The sequence below is a fragment of the Triticum aestivum genome, chromosome 4D (genome assembly GCF_018294505.1).
Source record: "Triticum aestivum cultivar Chinese Spring chromosome 4D, IWGSC CS RefSeq v2.1, whole genome shotgun sequence".
In the NCBI taxonomy this organism is placed as follows: Eukaryota; Viridiplantae; Streptophyta; class Magnoliopsida; order Poales; family Poaceae; genus Triticum; species Triticum aestivum.
Window position 1 is genome coordinate 313972363 of NC_057805.1, and position 12077 is coordinate 313984439.

At 42.7% G+C, this 12077-nt stretch overlaps 1 long non-coding RNA gene across 1 annotated transcript; it reads right to left on the reverse strand.

The window, feature by feature from the left end:
* Positions 1 to 6338: 6338 nt before the first annotated feature.
* LOC123099950 (uncharacterized) lies at positions 6339 to 7473 on the reverse strand. Its single transcript, XR_006448313.1, has 2 exons — positions 6816 to 7473; positions 6339 to 6742 (listed from the first exon to the last, which is right to left on the reverse strand). It is a non-coding gene; the product is annotated as an uncharacterized lncRNA (long non-coding RNA).
* Between the last annotated feature and the right edge of the window lie 4604 nt (positions 7474 to 12077).

The window sequence follows — 12077 nt, forward strand, 5'->3', positions numbered from 1 at the left end:
CTACCACTACCCGTCCACCTGTCCTTCATGCGCGGCCACTACTGGGCGGGCATGAAGGCCAACTGGATCATCCTCATCCACCAATCCGGTAGTCCGTGGAGTCTCGTGGATATCTACACCCAGCGAGAGATCACCCTTCCATCGTTGGATACCGCCGCCATCGAGCCTCGCGGCCCGCCGGACACTCCTGCCTACTACGCACGAGACGCGTCGAGCTTTTGGCTCGACCTCTGTTTGCTGAAGGTTGTAATCTGCGAAGTGCCCACACCATCAGAAGACTACATGGATTACAAGTGCATTGCCTTTAGTCTATCTGGAATCCGGTCGCCATACATGGTTATGGCTCATCGTCAATCCTCTTCAACCAACATTCTTGTCTGATGCTATAGTGCACGATGGCATCGTTTACGCGATCGACGCACAGATTGGCTGCCTATACTAGTGGAATCTATCGTCGTGTAATTGTTCTATCTCATCTCATCTTTACCTTATGAATACGATTGCATGTTCATTGTTACAAATTTAGAATAGATAGTATGTCTATAACCACATTATTGCTATATGTTCCTCTCATTTCCTAGATTTTTATGACCACACATGTTATTGTTAGAGTTGATATGAGCACAATTGGCATCTAATGATTGTTAGAATAGATATTATGAGTATAACCTCATGATTGCTATATGTTACTCTCATTTCCAAGATTTTTATAACAACGCATGTTATTGCTTAGAGTTGATATGAGAACAGTAGTAAGTGATATGGCAGAATATGAGTAGGCCCTGTCATAGCTGTTTTCCTCTCATTGTTACACGATGTTTGAACCATGATATATTGCTAGAATATGAAAGTCATTGGCTTATTTTTTTAACTTGGGGTATGATTATGACCACAACATTGCAATTGTCTGTCTATGATATGTGTCACTATTATAATAATCTTAATTCCACACATACTCTCAACATGATTGTTTATTTTTGTCCTTTTGGTCTCCGATTTGAATTGTTGCAGCAGACGCAAATGCGTTGGCCTTCATGATTCCAGGACTTGGAATCATACCAGCCGATGGGTGGTGGTTTATCGCTGGTTCAGCTGACGGCGGTCATTTGATGCTCATTTGTACGTACCAAATTGACCAAACCATTACATCAAACCACATGCAGTACAATGCCTGGGGCGTTCGTGACATTGATGGCTATGGCTGCTTCCTGTTCGAGAAAGATCCCAGCTCCGTTGGGCCAGGCGTATTCAACGGGAGGCGGGTTACAGCCTCGGCAGCCACTCCATGTTCCTCGGGCTCAATTATCCGATCATCCAACAAATCATCGATCATATCACCGGCGATGATTACCGTGCTATGCAACTTCCATTCGCCAGGGGGAACTGTGTTTACACATCATACCATGGGTTTCATGAATCACCATATCCAGAGATTCGTCGACACAGCTTATTGCCAGATAATCTTCAGTGTGTGAAAGGCATCAAGCTTCCATGCGATGGATGGCTTTTGCAAACCCGACATGCGGCGATGTGGTTCACGCCAACAGCAAATATGCACAACTTGATTCGTACTGATATCTAGACTGAGCCATGTATCCTCCTGCTGTAGCATGACCCTCCTCTTTTGTTGGATATTATGTACTGTTGTTAGTTTGAATCACTCCTCTGGTTTGAAGGATAGATACCTTTCTGGGATCAAGTGCATCCTAACTCACCTGCGTAGGATGTACTGATAATGATGATGGAGATGCTGTGCAGAAGCCATATATATATATATATATATATATATATATATATATATATATATATATATATATATATATATATATATATAGGGATTGACTATTCGTCACCCTGGGTGAGGAATAGTTATTCTTCACCCACCTCTATTTTAACATCTATGCACCGTAATTTTACGTTTCGTAAATTTTGTCTTATTTTAGACATAAAAAGAGAACGTAAGAAAACCTATAATCGTCGTACTAGTTACATAAAATTACAAATGTAAAAACATAGTGTAAAATGTACGTAAAATACAATTTTTGACCTATATTATTTTGTTATGCCAAATTTTATGTAGTAAATCAATATGAATGTAAGTATTTGTATTTTAAATGTAATTTATTTATAAATTGATCGTAAGATTACCTCGGGTGAAGAATAACTTATTCTGCACCCTGGGTGATGAATAGTAACACTATATATATATAGTCAAACACTATTCTGATCACGGGATCAGAATATTATTCTGATCACAACATGAACTTCGTGAGTTACGCCTGAACTTCCCTCTGTAGGAACCCGACATTCAGGCTATCTTGGCAACCGTGTCTCCCCGCGCAAATTATTCTGGTTAGTCGTGTTCTATGTGATGTAATTGTAATCTGCAAACGGTTTTTAGCAACTAAATGCCCGTTTTAAATAGGAATCTCGCTCATTCGCGGATTTTGCTCTCGGATCGTGATGAACTTGCGTATGTTGCAATTTTACTGTCTGAGTTGTTCGACCTGAACTTCCCCCAATGCTAGGTTGAACTTCCCGCAACATTGTCCAAATGGGGCTTGCGATACACCGTTAGAAAGCTATGGACACGAGTATCATGACCCAAGTTAAATTTTTGGCAAAATGTAAGCCGTTTAAGAGCAGTTTTGGAAACCATTTTTTCTTCATACAAAAAACGTGAATCGTATTTTCGATCGCATTTCTAAACCCTTTATTGGAATGAGGCAAATAATATGGCATTGGAAAGCTGCTGCAAAACCGCTCCTTCCACATGTTGATAGTTTTCTCTAATTCCTTTTGTTAAAGAGTAATTTGGAAAATTGTAAAATTTTGGAAACCGAACAGCCGAGTTCATTTTTTTGATGTCATTTCTAAATGGCTAAACAATTTGAGGCAAATGATATGGCGTTGGAAAGCTTATGAAATTGCGCTACTTTTTCATATTGAAAGTTTTTTCTAATTTTGAACGATTTAATAGTAATTTAGAAAACAGTACAAGTTCCAACGAATTCGTATTTTCGAGCTAATTTTTTAGCCGTCCGTTCGAATGCAGCAAATGATATGGTGCTGGAACGCTTGAATAAATGCAAAACTTTTCGGTATATATTGTTTCTCCCAATTATTTACGGTTTTATGTCAATTTTGAAAATGGCTAAAAACGTATTTTTCTCCGTAATTTTTACAAACTTTATCGGAACGGGGCAAATAATATACCATTGAAAAGCTACAAAAAATGCGAAACTTTTTCATTTAGATGGTTTTCTCTGATTCCTATCCGTTTTCAAGTAATTTCGAAAACGGAGAGATCATTCGTTCTGCCTTTATCGCGAAACAGAATTTTCGAAAATCCACCGCGTGGAGACTTGAACTTCTCGGCATGTCCACTTGAACTTTACTCTGTTTCTCACATGCTTTTTCGGATCGTTGATCTCCATCCACTCATCGAAATTGAGCAAATGATATACCAATGGAAAGCTGTTGTAAACACGCAACTTTCCCGTATTGATCATTTCATACCCGTGATGATTTTAAAAGTTTTTTAATCTGATATTCATTCAGTGTAGTAGGTGAACTTCCTGCTGTTTTCATGTTTAACTTCTGTGACGTATTTTTCATTTGTAATTTTCTCATCCATTCGTCAAGTGTCACACAAATGGTATTTCTTTTGTATAAACCTCTCTCACAATATTTTTTTACCTTTCTCTGACGGAGGACCTGAACTTATATCAACAAAACTTTTAGCCTTTGCTTTTTTTATTCTTCTTAATACAAAATGCACACCGTATAGTACGTGAACTTCTGGCAGTTATCAATCTGAACTTCTCCCGGTTACATGAAAATATATGAGTTTTATGAATTTTTAATCTGATTTCCTTAATCCTTTTTAATGAATTTTGAAGCACTCTATTTTTAAAAGTTGAACTTCTTGTTATTTTATTTTTGAACTTCTTATTTCCATTTTTCAATAACGAGGAAAATCCGAGTTTTCTATAATCATCGAACTTCTCCATCTTTTATAAACTTTTTGAACTTATTAGTTATTCTTTAAAACGAGAATCTGCGATTTTTATAAACTTTGAACTTCTCTGTTATTTTAATTTGAACTTCTTAGTTTTATTCTTTAGTCACGAGGAAAATTGAGATTTTTGAACTTCTTTGTTTTAAAATTTTCAACTTCATGGTTTTTATTTTTTAATAATGTTAAAAATCCGATATTTTTTATAGACATCGAACTTCACCATTTTTTAAATTTGAACTTCTTAGTTTTATTGGTTAGTAACGGGGAAAATGTTTTTTTATATAAACAATGATACCGTGTCGTCATTTTAATTTAAACTTCTAGTTTTTATACAATAGGGAAAATCAGTTTTTATACAATCTTTTCGAAACGCTCCTCTTTTTAATTTGAACTTCTCTAAATTTTTTTACAAACGGGGAAAATCTGATATAAAGATTTTTGAACAATTTTTTTAACTTCTTGCTCAAAAATTTTGAACTTCCAAATTTGTCTTTTAGATATTAAAAACTTCTTTTTTTTAACATTGACCTGCTTCGGTTTTTAAATTTGAACTTCTTATAGAATTTTGTCGCGACAATTTATGCATTTTTTGCTTTTCGGTGAAATGGCCTAGGCGTTCCCTTTTTTCATTTGAGGATTTTACTTCTACACGTGGCACACGTGAACTTCGAAATTTCTGAAACAAGAACTTCGCGTGCTATTAATTTCAAGAGTTTTCTGTTTTCATTTTTTGCGTACTTTTTCACACGTGTTTTGGAAGAATTATCCTGCTTGTAAGATTTTTTTCGCTTTTGCTATTGATTTGAACTTCTACGCTTTATGTGTATTGTGTTTGTTTTGCCAAAAGCTACCTTTTTGTGTGCCATTATTTAACAAAACGTGAGCTTCTACCCGAATTATAAGTACATTTTTCTCCAAAGCAGATGGGATTCACATAAGGAAGAGTCGCGGAAACAAACAGAACACATTGGACTTGAACACAGAATGAAGAAGATCAACACAGCCGTACTAATTACTGCAGAAAATTGTGGTCTCCATTTTTTTGACGTACTGGATACTTCCAATAAATGACCTTCTAGTTAGGTAACAGGAAACGTCCTAGTTATGTAACAAATATCGAACCACTCAATTATTTAAATTTGAACTTCTAGGTCTTTTTTTAAAAGAGTGAAAATTTGTTTTTTATAAACTTTTAAAACTGCTTGGTTTATTTAATTTGACCTTCTTGGTATTGTAATTAACATTCAACATCTCCGTTATTTAAATTTGAACCTCTATGGTTTTTTTAGAAAAGAGGAAAATCCATTTTTTATAAATTTTGAACTACAGTATTTTTAAAAAAAATTGAACTTCCTAGTATATTCTTTAGTAACGAGGAAATCCATGTTTCATGTTAAACATCGAACCGCTCCGCTATTTAAATTTGAACTTCTAGGTTTTTTGACCTTCTCTATTATTTTATATTTAAACTTGTAAGTGTTTTCAATTTGACCTTCTTGGTTTTGTAATAAACATTGAACTTCTCAGTTAGATAAATTTGAACCTCTAGGATTTCTTAGAGATGGGGAAAAGCCATTTTTTAAAATAAAATTTGAACTTCTATGTTTTTATAATGTTCTTTGAAATGTTAAAAATTCCTTTAAACATTGAGTTACTTCTTTTTATTTTTTTCACTTTAGTTTCTTCGTGTGAAAATACCATAGTTTTTTATGTCAACTTTTAATAGCGAAGGTTCAAACTTTTCTCTCACATAAAAGAATTTTCTTTTTTAAAGTTTTGTAAGTGTTCTACTTTTTCCAAATTTTACTCACTCTTTGTTTCAAAAGTTTGGATTTTTGTTCCATGGACTTGCTGGTTTCTCCCTGAACTTCCATTTTCTTTACAAGTTTACAAACATTACACAGACGTCCAGAGTTGCAATTGTAAGTACATACTAAAGAAATTGGTTCCATTATCTTTAAATATGAACACTTTGAAAAGGACACTGGCTAAATGGGCAAAATGGGGCCAAATGGCAATGCGGTGGAGCTATTCACCACCACACATTTTTTATCCTCTCATCATTGTACGTGTTCTCTCTCACACTTTGATTGTATTTTTGCTTCTTCTCTCCTAGGATGATTAAATCCAGCATTGCCGTAAGAACTAGGAACATGCAATAATACCATTATTTTGCAACTAATGAAAAAGTGGATAGACATAGTTGCAAAAAAATAATTCTCTTTTTTTGTAGTGAACAGATGCTCATCTGTAAAATGAATTGTCATTTTTTTAGAGTGCACTGTGCATCTCTTATTTTGGTTTGTTAACAATCACAGAACAAACACTACTTTTTTATAACTAAGTGAATTGTCTTTTTTAGTGGTCTGCATTAGACACATGTTAGCATCAAATATATGATGTATGCATGAACCACAGACAGAGAATACTCAGGATGAGCGTAGACACGGAAGCATACGAGTCACTGAAGCAAATGAATATCTACAGGCATCATCCATTCACAAGCACGTGAGTGGAAGCAAGCAGCTAGCGTGGTGTCGGCCTCCAGGAGGGATAGCTGCCTGCACGGCTGTCGGAGTTGAGGAGCAGGCGGCTGTGTGCAGTTGTCGCTGTCGATGGGTCAAGGAGCCCCGTGGACACAGCACGACGGGGATGGCAGCGGAGCAGTCTGTGGCGGCGTGTGCGAGCAGTCCATGTTCTACTCATGCTCTGTATCTCCCTCTGTTCTTGCTTATCCATCAAAATCAAGACTAGCAGTAGGCAGAATAGCAGTAGCATTAGCTAGAAAGGCTACCTCTTGCGTCTTCAGGTCGGCGGATCTGCACACAGCAGCAGCTAGGACGAGATGGTGTGCACCTTGTGAGCCGGGTCCTCGGAAGTAACCTTCCTCGAGAAGGTCGAGGTGGCCTTTGCGAGAAGGTCAACCAACAGGCGTTGGGGAAAGCAGGCGAGTTGGGGGCGTCGCGACGACAGGCGGACGCGATGTGGAGCAGCCGCAGCGAGAAGAAGACAGGGCGTAGCGATGGAGTGCAGGGCCGGGGTTCCGATGCCTGGTGTTAACGGCGGCAGGATCCAGCAAATATCACTGGAGGAAGAGAAGGAGAAGAGGAAGGGGTTGACAGGATTCGCGTCGGCAGCAAGAAGGGGACTGCGTGGGGAGGCAGCCATGGACTGCGTGCCAGGATGATGGTGCTCGAGGATCCCCGGCGGCGGCGACGATTGGGCCGCGGAGGAGCGTGCGGCCATGGCGGAAGTGCGGCAGCAGGTTCCCGGTGGCGTGGGCGGCACCCAGCGACCCCGCGCTGGTTGGTCGGGGGGCGGCGGCGCCTTGGGTAGGTCGGCCTGCGGGAGGAGGCGCGCAGGGCGGCGAGATCCAGCGAGGGTGGTGGCACTCGGGGGAGGGGATCAAGGGAGGTCAAGGTGGGGATCGGGGCAGCGGGTGGGGTGGGGTGGTTTTCTTGGACGGGAGGTGCGGGAGGTGGGGGATCGAGGGAGGGTGGGCTTTTTTTCTGTCACTGCTTGTTTCGGGAGTTCGGGAAGGGTGGGCTTTTTTTCTGTCACTGCTTGTTTCGGGAGTTCGGGAACAAGTCCATCGGGCCCGCGTCGGGATCCGAATAACTATTCTGATCCTGGTGAAAGTGCGTATTTGTTGGTGAAAGTGTTGTCCAATGAGAATTATATTTTGTATTACTCATGTAGCCTTCAAAGTCTGTTGCACAACCTTGTAAATTCTTACTTCATTTTTAAATTTGTACTAGTCCTCTATACCGTATATTGCGCTACTCGTACTACTCCCTCACTCCTGGTTTATTGGTCCCCTTCGTAATTTGTGTCAAATTTTGACCATAAATTTCACTAACTAAATGTTAATGCATGTCACAAAAATTATATCATTTTATTCGTGTTTGAACATAGTTTTCAATGGAATAATTTTGGGTGGCATGCATTGACATTTTGTTAGTTAAACATATGGTTAAAATGGGACACTAAATACAACTAGTAAGTAGTACAGTAGTAGTACTAGTATACGTCGGTCCAATTATTCATCATGTCTTCACATTGAATTGACGTGACAACATGCTGCGTGTGAGGTGACACAAGAATCCCGGCGGCGTGTTTGGGTATTGTGGAATTCAGATTTGGAGTACTACCACTTATCTGTCGAAATCTTTCATCATTCACTTAAAACAGTCGATTGATCATACATTGAGTACCATATAACTGGAATTAACCGATGCAACTCCAAGAATGATTGGCCAGTGCTGCCGGCTGGCGTCAAGTTCGATCCCACAGATCAGGAGCTGATCGAGCACCTTGAGGCCAAAGTGCTGACAGCGCGAGATCTCACCCTCTCATCGATTTGTTCATACCAACCATCGACAGCGAGCACGGCATATGCTACACCCATCCTGAGGAACTTCCAGGTAAGACACCGATCGGCCGTCTACTTGCACAAACATATTCCTTTGTTTATAGCTCTATTTTTCTTTTTAGACGCAGACCTAGTGAAGCAATTACAATTTGACAGTTAATAAAAAGTGAAACAAGTGACTGCAACATGCCAAAGATGTTTTGAAAATGCCAACTACGGACACTAAAACATGTATTCGACAATACTGCAGGTATCACACTGAGTGGCCTAAGCAAGCATTTCTTCCAGCGCAATTCCAGGGCGTTCAAAAGGGGCACGTGGACGCGGCGCAAGATACGGTCGGAGTGCGGCATGCACGCGATGTGGCACAAGACCGACAATACCTTGCCGGTGATGGTCAACGGCCGGCAGACGGGCAGAAAAAAGGTTCTAGTGCTGCACACCAACAAGAACTTCGACCAGCAGAGGACCAACTGGGTGATGCACCAGTACCACCTCGGGGACCTGGAGCAAGAGAAGGAGCGGGAGCTGGTCCTCTGTAAGATTTTCTACCAGACGAACACTAGGGCCAGGGCTAAAAAGGTTATAAGTTAGTTTGGTATTGGTACTTGTACTATCTTGTCGACCGCAAGTTGGTATTGTTGTTAACGATCTTTCGGTATGAACTTGGCATATGCTTCCAACCATCATGATGAGGGTCGATGTGGATATAAAGCTGAATCATTTTGTTTCGCAATGAATTTTCAGGCACCTGATTTTTATTTGATGGGTAGCATAAGCACCTGCCATTCGAACTCCCGGTTCTCCAAATTTTCTGAAACAAGTGCATGCACTTATTATCACGATGAAAAAACAATATACCTGTTGCATCCCAGTTATGAGTCTGTACTTGTAGAATTCTCTCATTTATTGAGCAGGTATATTGTTTTTTCAGGTCGAGCAAGTTTCAACTGGGCTGTAAACTGCCCAGGCTTGGTTTTGTTTTTAACAGGCCCAGCCCATGACGACAACGGGGCACAAAGATCCAGCAGGTATCTACTGGTCTCTGGCCCGCCAGCGTTAATTATATTTTGTCTTACAACATCCGCAGGCAGTTTTTTACTGAATCAAACACACAGCCCAGTTCTATTTTCCTCTTGAAACACCATGTCCTACTTCCGTTTTCTAATCTCTACCTATAGTTTTACTAGTTCATATACACGTATCATTATATTGAAAATACATAAAGTTCCCTTTTCATATTTGCATCCTTATTTTTGTTGTTGTTTTCCCTCCCAGCGCTGATTTTTTTACCACTGGTTTTCCCCTTAAACCAACTCAATTGTTCCACGTCGTGTTTGCTTACATAAACAAAACGATTTTTGGCAAATCAATAAGTTCTTAAAAAATGTTTATCATTTCGGGGTTACAACAGTTCGGACTCCACCGAAATATGCAAAATAAGGCAGAAAATGGGCTGTAATAAATTACTTAAGAATTAGCAAATGGGCTGCAAATTATTAAAAAAATAGCAAATGGGCTCTATGTTGTCTGCCACAGATTTGGAGGCTGACTTGTGGGCCTACTAAGTTTATGTGTACACAAGGTTTCTCAAAAGACAAAACTTAGTCAAGAATCGACTCTACCAGTGTCAGACTGTTAGATGTCAATCTAACGGCAATCGTGCTTCTTCAGTCTCTGATCTTCCTGCTCCAGCCGGCCAAACCAGCGCCGGCGGAACCGCCTGCTCCCGCCTCCCGTGGCCGGCTGTGCTGCCGGGCGGGCCTCACGGCCCCACCATACTCGCATCCTTGGCCTGGCTATCCCTCTATTCACCGACACCTCCTATTATTTTCCGGCGACGGCAGCCGAACCAGTCAACCCTCGTACTCCCCACCACGTGGGCAGCCACTTCCATGTCTTCCCCGGCTCCGTGTCATTCCCTTCGTAGGCCTCTCCGTCGTCCACCGCCCTGGTGCTCTCGGCGCAGCGTGGTCAACGTGGTCAACGAATGACATCCATCGGAAGTGGACTGTACGTGGAGAGGCTGACAGCTGGGTCCACGGCCGAAAACAAGGAAATGCATCCTTATTACGCGCAAAATAATGATTCCTCCACCTGACATCTAGGACTCACCAGAAGGGCCTCTGTATTTCGTGAAAAAAAATGTTCCCGCCGCTGACTGCTCAGACCCACCGGCTATATCTTCGCACGCAAGGAAGTGCTTCCTTATTACGCCCACAAAAATGAATACTCCCCTGCTAGCTGGGACCCACCATATGGGAGGCTGACTTGTGGGCCTACTAAGTTGACGCAGATGGAGGGCTTTGTCAACTTAGTCAATATGAACGATTCTAGCTCCAATGACCGTACGATGTCCATCCAACGGCCGTAGTGCTTCTTCAACCTCTGGTCTTCTTGCTCCAGCCGCCCAAACCAGCGTCGGCCGTGCCACATGCTCTTGCCTCCCATGGCCGGCTGTGCTGCCGCGGAGGCCTCACCACCCCCTACTATTACCACCGCTGCTCAGGCCCTGCGGTGACGTTAGCCTAACACCGTAGCCAAACCAGTGAACCCTCGTACTCCTCTCCGCGTGGGCATCCACTGTCGCGTCTTCCCCAGCTCCGCGTCGTCCCCTTCCTAGGCCTCGCCGTCGTCCACCACCCTGGTGCTCTCGGTGCGGCGTGGTTAACATGGTCAAGGAACGACTTCCATCGAAAGAGTACTGTACGTGGAGAGGCTGACAGCTGGGTCCACGGCCGCAGCAACGAAGTGCCTCCTTATTATGCGAAAAATAATGATTCCTCCACCTGGCAGCAGGGACCCACCGGACGGGCCACCGTTTTTCATGAAAAAATGTTTCCCCCCTGACTGCTGGGACCCACCAGGTACATCTTCGCACGCAAGCAAGTGCGTCCATATTACGGGCAAAAAACATGATTCGCCCCCTGACTGCTGGGACCCACCAGCTACATCTTCGCACGCAAGGAAGTGCCTGACAGTCGGGACCCACCTGGTCGAAGCGTACGTAGCGTTGTCATTCTGGTCGCGAACGTGCACATACATACTGGTCGATCGGTCTGTCTGCAGGCTGCAGCGATGAACCGTGGCCGCGTAAGGAAGGGCACGTGCGTAGTAGAGGCGCACACGTAGCATGTACACGTATGTACAGCCAGGGTGCAAGAAAGTAAATACGACCACGTACGTAAATACGGGCGGGGTCTCGAACGCCTACTCGCGCATACGTAGGGCCAGGGCTCGTGTAAATGGCTGGGTCGGAACAGAGAAACTACATCGTCGTCGTGTTCATCGGGAGCCAACCGGCTTGGACGGAACAACCAATCGAAACGAGGCATGGCGTACCGCAGAATGGAGGAAACGGCCTTGTGTTCGACCGGCCACGGTCGAAACGGGATCCTGTTCATCGGTGGGAGGGGGTCTGGCATACCGCAAAACGGAGGAAACGGACTTTTCTTGGGCCTCCTACGGTCGAAACAGGGTCCTGTTGATCGGGAGGGGTGTGGCGTACCGCAAAACGGAGGAAACGGACTTGTGTTGGAGCGCTACGGTCGAAATGAGGGTCCTGTTCATCGGGAGGGGTGTGGCGTACCGCAAAATGGGACTCCACAGGATACTGTTCATCTCCATCTTCAACTGCCTCCACGGGCTACTGTTCATCCACCGTCGATCTCCTCCAGCCTCCAT